Genomic DNA, 19,998 nt, shown 5'->3' on the forward strand with positions numbered 1-19,998 from the left:
ATTAACAATATAACTAAATAACATTGAACAAAATGGTGTTGAAAGAAATTACATTAAAATGTTCCTATATATATATATATATATATATATATGAATTAGCTTAGTCTATCTTTAGTTAGTATAACAGAAACCCAATATAATTGACTTAAATAATTAGATTACACACACTTTCTGTGCTTCCTCATTAGTAACTAGGTACTTGTGTGACCCTCTTTCCTGTAAGTTAGTAAAAAGTGGCACTGGTTTACTGATCCCACCATGAAGTCTTCACAGTCTGCTACCATCTATGTTATTTCATCTGCCTTACTCCAACTAAGTCTTTCACTCAAGCATAGCTAATACATTTGTTCTTTTCCTCTGGTAGATGTATGTTCATTACACATGGATATTGTATGTTCTTATAGTTTACTCTGAAGATCTTTGGATGTGTAGATGATGGGTATTAGCTACTTGCTGTTAGCACAAAGGACAAAGCAAGGGGTAATAAGTTCAAGAGAAAGCAGGTATGGGGGGTCCGGCGGTATCACACTCGGTTAAATGCACATAGGACTAAGTAAGTGTAAGAACCTGCTCAAGGATCCTGGTTTAAGCTCTGGCTCCCCACCTCGGGCTGGGAGGTCACCCCACAAGTGGTCTATTTTTCCCTCCCCCTCTATATCTTCCCTTCCACTCTCAATATCTCTCTATCCTGACCAATAAAAAAGAGGAGAGGGTACAAATGGCTGCCAGGAGCAGTGGATTCATCGTAGAACAGACATGGAGCCTCAGTGATAACTCTGGAGGCAAAAATAAAATTTAAAAAAGAGAAGGCAGGTATTCAGATATGAGTCGTTGACTGAGCAGTTAATTGAAAATTCTACCTTGAAAATACTTTTCTATTCTACTTTTAATTATTTTTACTTTTACTAAATAAAATTAATTTATTAAACAGAGTATTAACCTGTATGTCCAGACTGATCTGGAAGCAGTGTTATCTAGATATAAGTGTCTGAGTTTTGTAATAAATGCCTTTCTTTAGTTTGAATTCATTTAACTTTGTTTCTTATGCCTTCATTAATAGCAAAGACACAATGCTGGTTATAAAATGTTATTGAACTTGTCTGAGGTTACTCCTCTCTACTCTTTTAGGATAAACCAGTATGAATCATTTACCATAAACCACAGGCATCATATCATTTTCACCGGCATAATCATGAAGGTTTACTTTATTTTTTAAATTATTTATTTAAGAAAGGAGACATTAACGAAACCGTAGGATAAGAGGGGTATAGCTCCACACAATTTCCACAAACCGATCACCATATCCCATCACCTCCCCCGATAGCTTTCCCATTCTCTATCTCTCTGAGAGTATGGATCCAGGGTCATTGTGGGTTGCAGAAAGTGGGAAGTCTGGCTTCTGTAATTGCTTCCCCGCTGAACATTGGCTTGACTGGTCGACCCATACTCCTAATCTACCTCTCTCTTTCCCTAGTAGGGTGGGTCTTTGGGGAAGCAGAGCTCCAGGACACATTGGTGGGGTCGTCAGTCCTAGGAAGTCTTGTCGGCATCATGCTGGCATCCGGAACCTGGTGGCTGAAAAGAGAGTCAACATCCACAGCCAAACAAATTGTTGAACAGTTACGGACCTAAAGGCTGGAATAGTGAAGATGAAGTGTTGGGGGTGGGGGATAGCTCCCTGCAGACTCTTGTGTACTTTTGCTTTCAGGTATGTATTTTTCCCTGGTTTGTGGGCATGTGTGAACATATACTCTATCTCAGGGACTTTATTAGGGAGTGGACCACCTGGGATGGAATTAGAGAATACTATGAAAGGAAAGGTCTCACCCGAGTGACGAAGTTGAAGGGTTGTCGTTCCACACCTGAAGTCTCTGGACACAGTCTCAAGTGAAGCATGCTGGGGAAGCACTCATTGCATTGATTAGGTTGTGATTCGCAGATGTAATATTATTTGGTATGAATTGAGAGAAGCATGCAGGAAAGTGTGACCCAACCTAAGGTTCCAGGGAAAATATAGGCTCTATAGTGGAAATGTGAGGTTCCTGCTGTCTTAGGGTTCAAGAAGACAATGAATAGTTATTGTTATTATCTCATTATTTGGTAATTGGGTTAACTTTGGAAAATCCCTTTCTTAGTGTTTGTTGTATAATACCCAGCATCTTGTATATAGCTGTGATACCGGTTGCTTCTGTTCTCCCTGGTCTAGGCTTTTGAGAGAGTCGACATATCAAAGACTCAGCCTATGTATTCAAAAGACTCAGTCTGTGTTTTAAAAAGTTCAAGACATGTGATCAATTTTTCCCCTCTCATATAAATAAATCCAATCCTGATTTATATGACAGTTTTATTTATATGATTTATATGATTTTATTTATATTATTTATTTATATGATTTATATGACTACACTTTAATAGGAGTATACATAAACACCATTCCCACCACCAAAAGACTGTGTCCCATCCCACCCCCCCACACCCACCCTCCACCTCCCGCTGTCCCTCCTTCTCATCCTCCTCCTCCTTCTCTTCAAGATTTCTGAGCTCTGTCTTATGGTAGTATTGGGGACTGAAGCTAAGACCTCCAGTGCCTTGGGCATGATAGTGTGTTGCAGTAACACTACTGTTATCTCCCTGCTCCTGTTGCTTCCATTTTAATGCATAGTTTGTGTCTGGCATTTAACCAGTTACCTCTAAGTTGACCTTTAATCTTCACAACCACCCCACAGAAAGTATTGTCTTTTTTTTTTTATGTATATGCTTGTATGCCTGGATCTTGCAATACTGTGCCAAAGGAAAGAATTCTGTTAAAGGCAAGTGCTTGTATGTGCCACAGTTCTTCCATCAAGAACACAGTAATTTCACGTAGACTCAAAGGCATCTGAACTATCATTGGATAGAACAGCTTACAGGAGGGAAACTCCTGACTTTGTGATTGGATGAAAAATCTGTAGACTCTCCTGAAAGAGTTACTGCATCTGACTAACTCACTTCTATGCATTCCTCAAGTGCCCAGGAAAACCTGCACTTTTATTTATGAAGGAATGCAGCTATTGCTGAGGGAAGACCATTGCCAAAGAAACAGTTAAACCATCAACAAAGGAAATCTAAATTAATCATGACAATCCCTCAGAAACTATCAGTGACAGGGTACAGGCAACATTTATTTAGGATGATGAGTTTAAGGATCAATAGATTGTCTGGAGCAAAGAGTTCATGTTTGAGGAGAGAACATGGACCAAAATAAGTGAGTCATACCATAAAGTAACTGAATCTGAGGTACAGTGGACCTTGTGGATAATGCAATTGCAGTCATATAAATGCCGTGGGAAAGTTTAGTTATACTATATTCATATTTACTTACTTTTCAATGAGAGAGAACCGGAATATCACTCTGGCAAATGCAGTGCTCTGGATCAAACTGAGAGCCTCCTGCTTTCAAATCCTGTGCTCTTTTCCTGGAACCACTATTTTATTTTATTTTTAAGACTCATTTATTTTCTGAGAAAGATTTGAGGCCAGAGAACCACTCAGGTGTATGTGGTTCCAGGCATCAAATCCTTGTTTTCATACATGCAAGTCTTATTTTCTACCCAGAAACCTCCCTGACTACCATTGGGGTATGTAAAACTGATTGTGATGGTGGGTTTAAGTTCACAGTCTAGTACAGTAATATATCTGAAAAGTTCTTTTCTATGATTATAAATTCCAATTTGCATCTCTAGGCAATGAAATGCTTTTTATTTAAAAGGACAGTTTTCTATTGGTATTTTCACACTATATATTTTTATACTCTAGAAGTTTTCACTTCTGTATTTGTCTATATCTGCTTAAGGAATAACTCTGTGCTTCCCTAACACTTGTTATGCTTTTATCAATTTTATGCTATCACGTTTCTTTGGAGACCAGATTGACATCTCTTTTCTTTAGGTTTGGTAGTTATACTGCCCTCTGTATTCCACTATGCAGATGGACATGTGCCCAGGATAACTCCAGCAACACAGAGGATAGGACTGCTTTCCCAGTTAGGAGTCTCAAACTTTTCCAGAAAGACTGGTTCAGTTTGTCTTTAATTAAAAACTTAAGGCATGAACTTCTTAACTCTGGCAAAAACACACAAATGAGAACCTGCCTCACACGGATTTATCTAACCGCAGTCTGCCTCACAGCAGGCCCCTTAGATGGCTGCCATTGGATTCTAGGACAGAGAAAGCTTGCAAGCTCACAGAGCCACAGAGAAAAGCAGTTAATGGCCAGAAGTACCTGCAGCTCCTTTCAGTTCATTAACTAAAGCTAACTTGGGGATCATTACTAGAGAGAGGCAAATTTGGCAGCTATCAGCATGGAAGACAGAGATACCATGCTGACTACAGGACACATGGACCCAGTGCCCCACATCCATCATAGTGCTTTGTCTAGTGCCTCAAAGCTCAGGCACAGTTCATGAATAAATTCTCTGTTTTTATTCCTCTTCCATTCTAAAATAGCACTAACTTCATGTTGATCTAGAACTCCCAGAGGATCTTTAGTTCCCAGAGGAACTAGACTATCAACTAACTATGATTTATTAATCCAAACACTACCGAAGCAAATTTAGTAAAATAAGTTAAAAAAAATTACTCTTTTTAGCCACAAAGAACTTACAACTTTGTTGTTGAAATGAACTCATAATAAACAGAATATTATTTTATAGAAAAGTATAAATATATGTATAGGTAGGTGCTTATAGGCCTATAAAATTATGTGGTGGCAGATCATAAAAATCTTAATATGATATATAATATACAAAGTAGAGTAAGAAGAAGAGCTGATCAATTAAGGAAAGGTACTTAAATTGTTTTATTATTTTGTGCTCTTCTAGTTTAGGTAACAAAAAGTTTTTTTAATTAAAATATTTGACATATAGAAGTAGATATTTATACTTAAATGTGTTTTGAATTCTTTCACTGTTTATTTACTATTTATCAGTGACCTTCCACTTATCAGAAGTCTGAAATTTTCATCTATTGAAGTATCTGCAATCTCATATGCCTACATAATATTGCTAATATGAAAAATATTATAATTTTCAAACATTCGGAGAATGGTTTCAAACATTCAGAGAATTAATTACCCACTAAAAGACATTACTGAATTCAGAGTACTTGTTTGTCATTAATTGTTATTAATTTTTAGTCAGTAGAACTGACTTTATACCTTCTATATGTGAACTGTTAAATATGACTCAAATTGATACTATTGGACATTCATCATTCAAAAAAAATTCTTCAAGCCAGAATTAAATTCTGAATATTTTTAACTTATAAGTTTCAGTGGCTAGTAATGAAGCATTGCTGAGAAATATTTTTCTTTCAGTTACCTGACTTGTTAGGTGTGTGGAGCAATTTTGATTAAAACAAAATAACAAATTCATTTAAACATTTGATTTCACAGATTAAATTTCCTCATTCTTTAGAAGGATATTGTAACCAATTGTGACCTTTTAGTCTTTTCAATACCTTCAAATTTCTTAGCATAGGGAAACTATTAAGATGTTCCTAGTAACAATATCTATCATGTGTACATCATCTGCAACATATCATATTATCTAACACAATTATGTTATTCATTGATCCTGGATGTACTTTTTTATTTGTCTGTATATTGTAGATGAGAAAACTGAGTCTCAAGTTTCAGATATAATAATATCTGGCCAGGGTAGAATTTGTTTATTTTTTTATTAGTGACTTAATAATGATCAACAAGATTGTGGTATAAGAGGGATACAAGCATCCCCTCCATTGAAAGCTTTCCTATTCTTTATTCCTCTGGGAGTATGAACCAAAGATCTTTGTGGAGTGCAGAAGGTGGGAGGTCTGGCTTCTATAATTGCTTTACTTATCAGTATGTGCAGCCTGTTCCTATCTTTCCCTAGTGAGGTAGGGCTCTGGGAAGGTGGAGTTCCAGGACTCACTGCTGAGGTCATCTGCTCAGGAAGTCAGCTTTGTGTCACAGTAACATCTGCAATTTGGTGACTGAAAAGCATTAAGATACAAAGCAAAACTAATTGTTTAGTAATCAGGAACCTGAAGGTAAGAATATAGCAGATGAGATTTGGGATCTTCATGCTGGAAGAAGCTAGGAAGGCTATTTTAGGTAATATTCCAAGGGGACCACGACTTCACTAATTTTTGCCGGAGCCCCACAGCTAGCCTGCAGGTGGGCCAAAAGTATTATCTAGGAAGATGGTGTCAGAATTGGAAATAGGACTATAAAGCTGGATCAGGACAGAGAGTAGCTCCCAAATATGGGAAAATATATAAACACTGCTAACTGTGAACCCCATCAATCTAACCCAGGACTCGTCTATTCATACAGGAGCCTGTGCAATCTCTACATTCCTGCCAGTCTGGACTTGTATTCCATGGTCATAGCTAGGAACATTCTAGGCTGCACTCACTTCAGGATCAGTCTTCCTCTAGTGGCCAAGTATGTTGACCCAGCCTCCCTTTGGAAAGTGGGGCAGTTTCTATCATTATTGTTCTACATTGAGGGCAAGGTCCTGTAGAGGTGCCAGGGTAGAATTTAAGTACAGATAGAATTGACTCAAGGTCAATTGGGATGCATTGGATCGACCTTCTCGTGGTGCATCCCGTGAGTACCCATTTATTGGGGAAACTGACGACCCTTCCTAGCCGACTGAATCCACATGGATCCCAGTCACTTTCAAAGCCAGCAACAAGCAGCTCCTGACAGCTTTCAACCTGACCTGTTGACTGGCTACGGAAGAAGGGCAAACGCTAGAAGAAGAAGAAGAAGAAGAAGGAGAAGGAGAAGGAGAAGGAGAAGGAGAAGGAGAAGGAGAAGGAGAAGGAGAAGGAGAAGGAGAAGGAGAAGAAGAAGGTCAAGACAGTGGCTCACAGGGTTATGCGCACATAATACAAAGTGCAAGGACCTACTCAAAGATCCAGGTTCCAGCCCCTAGCTCCCAAACTGCAAGGGGTTCCCTTCACAAGCACTCTATCTTCTCCTCCTCTCTCAATTTCTCTCTGTCCTATCCAAAGAAGGAAGAGAAGGAGGAGGATGGGGGGGAGAGGGAGAAGAGGAAGAAGAAGAAGACGTGGAAGAAGAGATGGAAGAAGGAGAAGAAAAAAAAAAGGTGAGGAAGCAGAAGAGGAAGAAGCGGAAGAAATGGCCACAAGAGTAGTAGATTTATTGTGCAGGCACCAAGCCCCAGTGATAACCCTGGAGGCAAAAACAAATAAAACAAACAAACAAGCAAAAAAACCAGATAAAATTGACTCCATAAACTACATTCTTTTAGCTATAATAATAGATGATCTGAGACTGTTTTTCCCTTTTTAGTGTTTATTTATTATTGGATATAGACAGAGAAATTGAGAGGGAGGGAGATACAGAGAGGGAGAGACAGACACCTACAGTCTTGCTTCACCACTTGTGACATTTTCCCCCTGTAGGTGAGAATCAGGGGCTTGAATCTGGGTCCTTGTGCACTGTACTGTGTGTACTTAATCAGAGGCATCACCACCTGGCCCCAAATCTGAGACTGTTTGAATATGTAGTCTAAATTCGTTGTCTCTGCCACTCATATGGTAATGAGAAACCTATATATTTATGCAAGATGAAAGAAAATTATTGTACCCAAGACCTTTATCCAACACAATATTTCTCATATCTCCCCAGTGAATATTTTGCTTCCCAGTTCATTCATTCATTCATTCATCCCATGTTTATTTATAAAAACAATTCTGTATGCTAGCATGGAAGTGCAATATTGAGCAGCAGGCCACTCCTGTTCTCACCCTCATATGGCTTAAACTTGAATGGAAAAGGTAATTCCATTGATAATAAACTAAACATGTGATAGCCGCTACACTGAGTTCAGAGCAATATAGGAATATAAGAAGAACCATATTTACTCTGAGTAATAAATGGAAATAAGTCAAGTGCTTCTCTCTTTCTCTCCCTGTATCATAAAAATATAGAAATATACACAGGTTTTTCTATTTTTTACTTTTAGAACAGTCAGGGAATAGACCACCTAAATTAGTCGTTTTATTTTTAAAAGTATTCCAGATATTTTGTTTTATTTTAACTTTACCACCATTAAAGAATTTTAAATGTTTTAATTGGGGGATTAGTTGTTTACATTAAATACAGTTGTTAATACATGGATAAATTTCTCAATTTTATGTAAAACACTCTCACCCTGAATCTAGGTCCTCCTCCACCATCATGCACCAGGACCTGAAAGCTCCTTGTTATGAGCTACAGTCTACACTCATAGCCAACACTACTGCTACTGCCTAAGCCACCAAACTCGTGTCTGAACTATCACAAAGCATCTGAACTGCTTTCTCTGTTATCTGTCTTTTTCTTTCCCTGTCATCTGTAGAATTGTAGTGTAGGTTCAGGGAGATTGGGTAGCAGTAGCACACAAGATTTGCATGCCAGGCATCACAATCATATCCCAGGCAATACTGATAGCCAGAGCTAAGTGGTACACTACTCAAGGAAAAAAAATCCTTGTAGAGTTTTCTTTTTTTTTAAATATTTATTTATTTATTCCCTTTTGTTGCCCTTGCTGTTTTTTATTGTTGTAGTTATGATTGATGTCCTTGTTGTTGGCTAGGGCAAAGAGAAATGGAGAGAGGAGGGGAAGACAGAGAGGGGGAGAGAAAGATTGACACCTGCAGACCTGCTTCACCACTTGTGAAGTGACTCCCCTGCATGTGGGAAGCCAGGGGCTCGAACCGGGATCCTTATGCCGGTCCTTTCGCTTTGTGCCATGTGCGCTTAACCTGCTGCGCTACCGCCCAACACCCCCTTGTAGAGTTTTCTATCCAAAAGAATCATCTTTAAAAATAAAATTTTAAAATAATATAATGTAATACATATACATATTATTTCTAGTGTTTCATCACTTTGAGCTGACTTTTTCAGGACAGAGGGAGAGAGAAAAAGACACCACAACACCAAGCTTCCCCCACTGCAGTGGAAACAAGATATGAAACTAGGTCATGAGCATGACAAAACAGGCACTATCCCACATGAGTTACATTGCTTGCTTTAGAATTGTCTTTTTAAAAATGTATTTTGTTTTGTTTTCCCCATCTTGATTTACAGTTTTTGGAAATAAAAGTCAGAATCTTTATAAAAGTCCAAAGCACGGTCAGAACTCCATCACTCCAATGCCAATCTGATAGTGCCACAATTTCTTATTTGTGACCCATGTACTTTCCTTTAAAGATTTCTCTGACTGCTCTACAGGCAATAGGGACACAGCCCTCTTTAAGTCACTCTGGGACCTGATACCACCTTTCTCATTGGATTTATATATCTCTTTATTATATGGTCATTGGATTTATATCTCTTTGTTACAGTCACTTGACTACACATCTGTCTTGCTCTTAGAATGTGATTTCCTCCAAGGTAGAAAAGAAATATTATCCACATTGTCCACATTTATATCATAAATGTCTAGCACAACACCTGACTTATAGAATTTTTGATATTACTTTTAATTGATATTTTTTATAAAATATCCACTATATACTGAATATTTACTATGAAAAGTTGTTTTGTTTAGTATTTCCTCCATCTGTTTTTCTTACAACTTTTTTTTAAAAAATTTTTTATTTAAGAAAGGATTAGTGAACAAAAGCATAAGGTAGGAGGGGTACAACTCCACACAATTCCCACCACCCAATCCCCATAACCCACCCCCTCCCATGGTAGCTTTCCCATTCTCTATCCCTCTGGGAGCATGGACTCAGGGTCGTTGAGGGTTGCAGAAGGTAGAAGGTCTGGCTTCTGTAATTGCTTCCCCGCTGAACATGGGCGTTGACTGGTCGGTCCATACCCCCAGTCTGCCTCTCTCTTTCCCTAGTAGGGTGTGTCTCTGGGGAAGCTGAGCTCCAGGACACATTGGTGAGGTCTTCAATCCAGGGAAGCCTAGCCAGCATCCTGGTGGCATCTGGAACCTGGTGATTGAAAAGAGAGTTAACATATGAAGCCAAACAATTTGTTGAGCAATCATGGATCCCAAGCTTGGAATAGTGGAGAGGAAGTGTTAGGGAGGTACTCACTGCAAACTCTAGTGTAATCCTGCTTTCAGGTATATATTTTGCAGTAGTTTATGGATACGTGTGCACATAAGCTCTCTCTCACAGAAACTGGTGTATATCTAGGTTATGGGACTTTGTTAGAAAGTGAACTACCTGAGATGAAATTAGAGTGTACTATTAAAGGAAAGGTCTCACCCGAGTAATGAAGCTGAAGGGTTGTCATTCCACACGTGAAGTCTCTGGATACAGTCTGAGGTGAAGCATGTTGAGATGGCAATCGTTGCTTTAGTTAGGTTGTGATCGGCGGATGCAATATTATTTGGTTTGGATTGGGAGATGCATACGGGAAAGTGGCCCCTATCCAAGAGTGCCAGGACTGGGGGAAGTAGGGGCTCTATAGTGGAGATGTGAGGTTCCTGCTGTCTTAGGGTTCAAAAAGACAATCAATAGTTAATATTATTATCACATTATTTGTTAATTGGGTTAACTTTGAAAACTCCCTTTGTTATGGTTTGCTGTACAGTGTCCAGTATCTTGTATATAGCTGTGCTATTGGAAGTTTCTAATCTACTTGGTCTAGGCTTTTGAGAGAGTCCGCATATCAAATACGTAGCCTATATATTAAAAAGATTCAGTTTGTCTTTTGAGAAACTTTGAGACATACAATTGATTTCCCCCTCTCATATTAATTAACTACTGATTTATTTATATGTCTACATTTTGCTAGGAGTGTACATAAACACCATTCCCACCACCAAAGGACTGTGACCCATCCCTCCCGCCCACTCCCACCCCCCACTGGCCCAGGAAGCTACATGTCTACCCCTCACCACTGGGTTTTTACTTTGGTGCCCTACTTACAATTTGATCAGGTCCTGCTTTTAGTTTCCCTTTCAGATCTTCTAAGTCAGCTTCTGTTGATGAGTGGGATCATCCCATACTCATCTTTATCTTTCTGACTTAGTTCACTTAACATAATTCCTTCTAGCTCTGTCCAAGATGGGTCAGAGAAGGTGGGTTCACTGTTCTTGATAGCTGCATAGTATTCCATTGTGTATATATACACCACAGCTTTCTCAGCCACTCATCTGGTGTTGGAAAACTGGGTTGCTTCCAGGTTTTAGCTATTATGAATTGTGCTGCTATGAACATAGGAGTACACACCTCTTTTTGGTTGGGTGTTATGGAGTCCTTGGGGTATAACCCCAGGAGAGGAATTATTGGGTCATATGGAAGGTCCATGTCTAGCCTTCTGAGAGTTTTCCAGACTGCTCTCTACAGAGGCTGTACCAATTTACATTCCCACCAGCAATGTAAAAGGGTTCCTCTGTCCCCACATCCTCTCCAGCATTTGTTGTTGCTGTCCTTTTTGATGTATGCCATTCTTACAGGAGTGAGGTGGTATCTTAGTGTTGTCTTAATTTGCATTTCTCTGACAATCAGTGACCTAGAGCAGTTTTTCATATGTTTGTTAGTCTTTTGGATCTCCTCTGTGGTGAATGTTTTGTTCATATCCTCTGCCCATTTTTGGATGGGGTCATTTGCTTTTTTGGTGCTAAATTTGCTGAGCTCTTTATATATTTTGGTGATTAGTTTCTTGTCTGATGTCTGGCATGTGAAGATCTTCTCCCATTCTGTGAGGGGTCTCTCTGTTTGTTTAATAGTTTCTTTGGATGTGCAGAAGCTTTTCAATTTGATGTAGTCCCATTGGTTTGTTTCTGCTTTGGTCTTCCTTGCAATTGGGTTTGATTCATCAAAGATGTCCTTGAGGTGTATGTGGGAAAGTGTTTTATCAATGTTTTCCTCTAAGTATTTGATTGTTTCTGGTCTGACATCTAGGTCTTTGATCCATTTGGAGTTGATTTTTGTTTCTGGTGAGATAAAGTGGTTCAATTTCATTCTTCTGCATGTTTCAACCCAGTTTTCCCAGCACCATTTGTTGAAGAGAGCCTCCTTTTTCCATTTAATCCTTTGGGCCCCCTTATCAAAGATTAGATGCCCATAGGTGTTGGGATTTACTTCTGGGCTTTCAATTCTGTTCCACTGGTCTGTGTGCCTATTTTTGTTCCAGTACCATGCTGTTTTGATGATGATGGCTTTATAATATAGTTTAAGGTCTGGGAGTGTGATGCCTCCATTTCTGTTTCTTTTCCTTAAGATGGTTTTGGCAATCTAGGTGTTTTCAGGTTCCAGATAAATGATTGTAGTGTTTGTTCTATTCTCTTAAAGAAGCCTGGTGGAACTTTGATGGGTATTGCATTAAATTTGTATATGGCTCTGGGGAGAATATTCATTTTGATGATATTTATTCTTCCAATCCATGAGCATGGGATATATTTCCATTTCTTGGTATCAGTTTCTATCTCCTTGAGTAGCGACTCATAGTTTTCAGCATACAAGTCTTTCACTTCTCTGGTCAGCTTCATTCCTAGGTATTTGATTGATTTTGCTGAAACAGTAAATGGGAGTGATTTCTGGATGTCTTCTTCTTCAGATTTAGTGTTTGCATAAAGAAATGCCACTGATTTTTGTACATTGATTTTGTAGCCTGATACCTTGCTATACTGCCTAACAACTTCCAGTAATTTTCTACTGGATTCTTTAGGTCTTTCTATGTATACTATCATATCATCTGCAAATAGTGAGAGCTTGACTTCTTCCCTACCAATCTGTATCCCTTTGATTTCTTTCTCTTGCCTGATTGCTATGGCAAGAACTTCCAATACTATGTTGAAGAGTAACGGTGACAGTGGACAGCCCTGTCTAGTCCCCGATCTGAGGGGGAATGCTTTCAGCTTCTGTCCATTGAGTATGATGTTGGCTGTAGGTTTGCTATATATAGACTCCACTATTTTGAGGAATTTCCCATCTATTCCCATTTTTTTTACAGTTTTGAGCATGAATGTGTGTTGGATTTTGTCAAAGGCTTTCTCTGCATCTATTGAGATAATCATGTGGTTTTTGGCTTTGCTTTTATTGATGTGATGAATGACATTGATTGATTTACGGATGTTGAACCAGCCTTGCATTCCTGGGATGAATCCCACTTGGTCATGATGAACAATCTTTTTGATGTGTTGCTGTATCCGGTTGGCCAAGATCTTGTTTAATATTTTGGCATCTATGTTCATCAGAGATATTTGTCTGTAGTTTTCCTTTTTTGTTCTGTCCCTATCATCTTTTGGTATCAAGGTGATGTTGGCTTCATAAAAGGTGGAAGGGAGTATTCCTGTTTCTTCAATCTTATGGAATAGCTTAAGAAGTATGGGTATTAACTGTTTCCTGAAAGTTTTGTAGAATTCGTTTGTGAAGCCATCTGGTCCAGGACTTTTGTTGTTGGGGAGATTCTTAATAACGGTTTCAATTTCTTTGTCTGTGATTGGTGCATTTAGATTTTGTAGTTCTTCTTGGTTCAGTTTTGGAAGTGCATAGGTTTCTAGGAATTGTTCCATTTCTTCCAGATTCTCTAGCTTGGTGGCATATAGTTCTTTATAGAAGTTTCGCAGAATTCTCTGGATTTCTGTGGTGTCAGTTGTGATATCTCCTGTAGCGTTTACAATTCTATTAATTTGAGTCTTCTCTCTTTTTTGTTTGGTGAGTCTGGCTAGGTGTTTGTCAATTTTGTTTAATCTTTCAAAGAACCAACATTTGGCTTTATTGATCTTTTGTATGGTTCTTTTATTTTCGATGTTGTTTATTTCTGCTCTAACTTTAGTGATTTCTGTCCTTCTGGTTGCTTTAGGGTTCCTTTGTTCCTCTTCCTCTAAGTCCTTGAGGTGTGTAGTAAGGTCGTTCATTTGGGCTTCTTCTTAGTGTTTAATATGTGATTGTATGGCTATAAGTTTCCCTCTCAGTACTGCTTTCACTGTGTCCCAAATATTTTGATAGGTTGTGTCTTCATTTTCATTAGTTTCCAGGAACATTTGAATTTCCTGTTTGAGTGAGTCTCTGACCCAGTGGTTCTTAAGGAGCATGTTGTTTAATTTCCAAATTCTATGTCTTTTAATAATCTTCCGTTTGTTGTTAAATGTTAGTTTTACTCCACTGTGGTCTGAGAAGATACTTGGGATGATTTCAATGCTCTTGAATTTATTGATGCTGTCTTTGTGGCCTAACATGTGGTCTATCCTTGAGTATGTGTTATGTGGATTTGAAAAGAAGGTGTATTCCAGTTTTTTGGGGTGGAGGAGTCTGAAAATGTCCAAGAGGTCTAGTCTGTCAATCTCTTCATTCAATTCTCTTGTATCTTTATTGGTTCTCTGCTTTGTTGATCTGTCTAAGTGTGAGAGTGGGGTATTGAAGTCTCCCACTATTATTGTATTACTATTGATGTATTTTTGAAATTCTTTCAGTAGATGCTTAATGTATTTAGATGGTCCCTCGTTGGGTGCATAGATGTTAATAATTGTTAAGTCTTCTTGGCTGATTGATCCTCTATTCATTATGTAATGTCCTTGCCTATCTTTTATTACTTTATTTAATTTAAAATCTATCGTTTCTGAGATTTGAATGGCTGTTCCTGCCCTTTTTTGTGGTCCGTTAGCCTGTATGATAGTTTTCCATCCTTTCACTTTAAGTCTGTGTTTATCTTGTTGTGACAGATGGGATTCTTGCAAGCAGCATATGGTTGGGTTATGTTTTCTGATCCATCCCCCCACCCTGTGCCTTTTGATGGGTGAGTTTAAGCCATTGACATTTATTGACATTATGGATTTATTGTATTGTAGTGCCATTGTTCTAATAAACAGTTTGTTTACTCTGATATATTGCAAGTATTATAGTGATGTTCTTGTTTATAAGAGGTCTTTTAGTACCTCTTTCAGGGCTGGCTTGGTGATAGTTGCCTCCTTTAACTGTTGTTTGTCTAAGAAGGTTTTGATCCCTCCATCTAGCTTGAATGAAAGTCTAGCAGGATATATTATCCTTGGTTGAAACCCTTTTTCATTCAGGGCTCGATAGATATCTTGCCACTCCCTTCTGGCTTTTAGAGTTTGAGTTGAGAAATATGCAGATAGTCTTATGGGTTTTCCCCTGTATGTGACTTTTTGTTTCTCTCTTGCAGCCTTTAGGATCCTTTCTTTATCCTTACTTCTTCTCATTGTGACTATGATGTGTCTTGGTGTCTTCAGGTCTGGGTTGATTCTGTTTGGTACTCTCTGGGCCTCTTGAACCTTGATATCCTTTCTGTTATTCAGGTCTGTGAAGTTTTCTTGTATTATTTCCTCTAGAATGTTTGCTTCCTCTTCCTCTCTTTCTTCCTCTGGCAGGCCAATTATACAAATGTTACTTCTTTTGAGATCATCCCATATGTCTCTGTTGTTGTTTTCAGTGTCTCTCAATCTCTTTTTAAGCTCTTTCACCTCTTTCTTAGTTTTCTCTAACTCATCCTCTGTCTGACTAATTCTGTTTTCTGCTTCTGTTAGTCTGCTTTCCCTTGCCTCAGCTTCTTTCTTCATTACAGCTATTTCAGCTTTTAGTTCTCTAATTGTCTCAAGATAATCAGTATTTTCCTTGGGGGTCTCAACTGTTGTTTCCCTAATACTGCCATTCCTTTCCTCCAATGTTGTTTTCATTTCTGTGATTAATAAGTTTATTATTGCTTGCATACTTTTCTTATCTATGGTTACTTCTGACTGATTTGTGGTTTCTTCTGGGCTCTTGTCTTCATTCATTGGGGTAGCAGTTTTATTTGTTTTTAATCTACCCATTTTTTTATGTGTTTCTCTTTTTTTTTTATGCTCTGTTGTTCCTCAGTTGTTGTGTTTTGAGCACAAGTAACACTGTACTAAATACCTTTATGACAATTGCATTCACCAACCTCCGCAATAACAGTAGCAACTGAAGTAAGTATTGAAGGAGTTTAATCGTTACCAGTTAGCCAAACAATTTCTCCAGACCGTGAAAAAATAGTAACCAAATCCCAGTGAAGAAAGAGAAAAGAAAGAGAGGATAGCAAGAATAGACAGTTATGCAAATCTACTATCCAGTGTATATTCTAGGGGTAACAAGAGTGTAAAGGGAACTAGAGCAGAGATACACACAGAGAGAGTCCACTCTGGGTCAGATTTCTTCCCCAAAGTAATTCACAAATTCAGAAAGGCAAAGAGGGAAGAAGTGTATGACAAGATTAAAAAAAAAAAGAGAGAGATAGAGAGAGATAAGAGAGAGAAAAGGGAGAAGATAAGAAGAAGAGTTGTAATTAAAGAGCAGTGCGAGGAACTTCCCAAATGTGTATCAGTGAATTTAAAAAAAAAAAACACCCTGTTTGGTGGTATGGGGTATCCTGCTAGTAGCTGGTCCCAGGCACTGCTTATGGGGGTGTGGGGGGCGGCGGGAAGGATGTATGCTTGAAAATTAAAAGGAAGAAAATAGAATTTTTTCCCCTACTCTAATTCTTAACCCAAATTAAGTTATAGACACCTCCTTGTTGTTACCACTATGGCCCCTTATTGGCTGGCCTGCTAAAGGCAGAAAATCCTATTGTTTACAAGAGATGTGTCCGGAGCTCCAAGGCTAGCCGCTTCTCAGTCCACCATCTTCCGGGAAACCCCCCCTCCCGACTTTTTTAAAGGATTTCTCAAAAATGAAAACTAGCTCCAAGTCCTTTGATCCAATGAGAGCTATACTCAAGAAGTCTTTGGATCCGCCCTCAGGGTCACAGTGGACCCTGGAGACTCCCAAGAGGAAGCCCCCGAGCTAAAGTGCTCTCTCCGGGTCCTCTGCCCGCCGCGCTCTGCAACCGGCCGAGGAGCCGCCTTCCTGGGCTGGCGGAGGACAATGCCCGGCGCACTCGCCTTGCCCGGCGCCCTGGGAATTCTGGCGCCCCGCTAGTCCGTGTCACCTTTACTCTAATTCTTAACCCAAATTAAATTGTAATCACTTCTTTGGTGTCTCCCCTTATTGACTGGCCTGCTAAAGGCAGAAAATCCTACCGTTGCCGACGATGCGATCAGAGCACTCGCTGTTAGCGACTTCTCAGGCCGCCATCTTCCTCGGGAAGCCTCCTTACAACTTTTTATTAGGTAACATTAATATTCCTAATTTTACATATTAGGAAAATGAAGTTTAGAATTGGTTAATAACTTGCCCGAAATTAAATTGAAGGAAAGCAACAAATCTGAACTGGTCTTCTTACTGCTACAGTAATTGTTGGGTGAAATGAAAAAATGGATGAATAGGTGAATTGGAGAAAAACAACACAATACTGTGGAATGCATATATGGTTATGCTGGAAATTCTAATAAGTTTAGCCTAATATCTTTTGTTGATAACACTATCTCTTAAGAGTTTTGTTTTGTTTTGCTTTTTTCTCTCCTCTCATAATAAACTTCTAAAATAATTTAAATAGTTCTTTAAGTCTTTCTTGTCTCTGGAGAAGGAGCAACCAGTCTTGGATTTATTGTTACTAGGTGTGGAGAAATGACTTGAATTTGAGTTTACATATGTCAACAAAAAGTTGTAGTCTGAGTAAGCATTGGGAAGTCTATTATAGACAACTAATGAACAAGACAGAGAAGTAACACACCCAATGCAATTTAAAGAATGGCTATCTAAACTTAGGACATTTGATGGATTGATGAACAATGTTGGATTTTTAAAAGAAGCATTATTCAGTGATCAAGTGATATAACCATAATACAAAAACTAGGAAGCAAAAAAATAAAATAAAATAAAATAAGCAAAAAAGTGAACCACCTGGGATGGAATTAGAGAATACTATGAAAGGAAAGGTCTCACCCGAGTAGTGAAGCTGAAGGGTTGTCATTCCACATGTGAAGTCTCTGGACACAGTCTGAGCTGAGGCACGTTGAAGTGTCAATCGTTGCATTGATTAGGTTGCGATCAGTAGATGCAATATTATTTGATATGGATTGGGAGAGGCATGCAGGAAAGTGGGCCCTATCCTAAGGTTCCAGGACTGGAGGAAATATTATCTCTATAGTGGAGATGTGAGGTTCCTATTGTCTTAGGGTTCAAAAAGACAATGGATAGTTAATGTTATCATCACATTATTTGGTAATTGGGTTAACTTTGAAAAGTCCTTTTGTTAGAGTTTGCTGTATAGTACCTAGTATCTTGTATGTAGTTGTGCCATTGGTTGCTTCTGATCTACTTGGTCTAGGCTTTTGAGAGAGTCCGCATATCAAATATACATCCTATATATTAAAAAGACTCAGTCTGGGGAGCCGGGCTGTAGTACAGCGGGCTAAGCGCAGGTGGCGCAAAGCACAAAGACCGGCATAAGGATCCCGGTTCGAACCCCGGCTCCCCACCTGCAGGGGAGTCGCTTCACAGGCGGTGAAGCAGGTCTGCAGGTGTCTATCTTTCTCTCCTCCTCTCTGTCTTCCCCTCCCTCTCTCCATTTCTCTCTGTCCTATCCAACAACAACAACAACAATAATAAATACAACAATAAAAAAAAACAAGGGCAACAAAAGGGAAAAATAAATAAATATATAAAAAAAAAGACTCAGTCTGTGTTTTAAAAAACTTCAAGACATACAATTAATTTTCCCCTTCTCATATTAATTAACTAGTGATTTATATGACTACACTTTACTAGGAGTGTACATAAACACCATTCCTACCACCAAAAGACTGTCCCATCCCACCCACCCACCACCTGCCCCCACCGGCCCAGGAAGCTGCATGTCTACCCTTCACCACAGGGTTTTTACTTTGGTGCCCTACTTTCAGTTTAGTCAGAGCCTGCTTTTATTTTCCCTTTCAGATCTTCTTTCTCAACTTCTGTTGATGAGTGGGATCATCCCATACTCATCTTTATCTTTCTGACTTAGCTCACTTAACATAATTCCTTCTAGCTCTGTCCAAGATGGTTCAGAGAAGGTGGGTGGGTTCATTGTTCTTGATAGCTGTATAGTATTCCAGAGGGATAGAGAATGGGAAAGCTATCAGGGGAGGGGAGGGGAGGGGATATGGAGATTGGGTGGTGGGAATTGTGTGGAGTTGTACCCCTCCTACCCTATGGTTTTGTTAATTTATCCTTTCTTAAATAAAAAATAAATTAAAAAAATAAAAAATAAATAACAAAAAAACCTTTAGTCTTCTCTTTGTGTGACTTTGGTTAAGTTCATTTTCTTCAGGCTTCCATCTCTTCAAAGCATAATAAAATTCAACAATTTTTTACAGGTCTTCATTGACTGGCATCAGGTCCAAGAAATTGGTTCAGAGGGGATCCTAGTTCACTCTCACATCTCACATTTCATGAACAGAAAATTCTCCGTTTTCATTTCTGAGGTGAGTAAGGGAATGAGATCCCAAGACTCATGTATTCTGCTAAAATGTGTGGTTATTTAATAGTAGAAAATAGTTTACTAATACAACTCACTTTATAACTCTACTGTATTGTGAGCTGCTCCCAAATGCACATATTGAGAATTCTGAATTTTAGGAATTCCTCACTCATTATCTTCAAAGTGTCTGAAATAATTTCTATATGAAATAAGATAATATAAAATAATATTTGGTGAATTGTCAAAAGAGAACCTCAGGAAATGAGAAAATGGCAGCATTATATTGCCCATTAAATCAACTGACAGTGTAGACTCCTATCTTGGGGTCCACAACTGTCCTGTAAATCATTGTTTTACCAATAAAAGGAAAAAGAAAGAAAGGACGGAAGGAAGTTTCTTTTTTTTCCCTAAAGGGGGAAGAAAAAGCCAGCATAACTCTAGTTAAGTTCTGATTTTACTGCATGGTAGCTTTTTGACATTCTCCTCTGAGAGTGTCAATTTTCTTTTGTCTAAAATGAGACAAGGTATTTTGACTTTCAAATGAGACATCGTATATAAAAGTCATCTGTAAACATCTAAAATACTACAGTAAATTTCACTACTATAAGCTTATGCTATAAGCTTGGATGACAGAAATATATACTTTTGTATATACTTAAGACAGAAATCTGCATTGAGTAT

The sequence above is a fragment of the Erinaceus europaeus genome, chromosome 10 (genome assembly GCF_950295315.1).
Source record: "Erinaceus europaeus chromosome 10, mEriEur2.1, whole genome shotgun sequence".
In the NCBI taxonomy this organism is placed as follows: Eukaryota; Metazoa; Chordata; class Mammalia; order Eulipotyphla; family Erinaceidae; genus Erinaceus; species Erinaceus europaeus.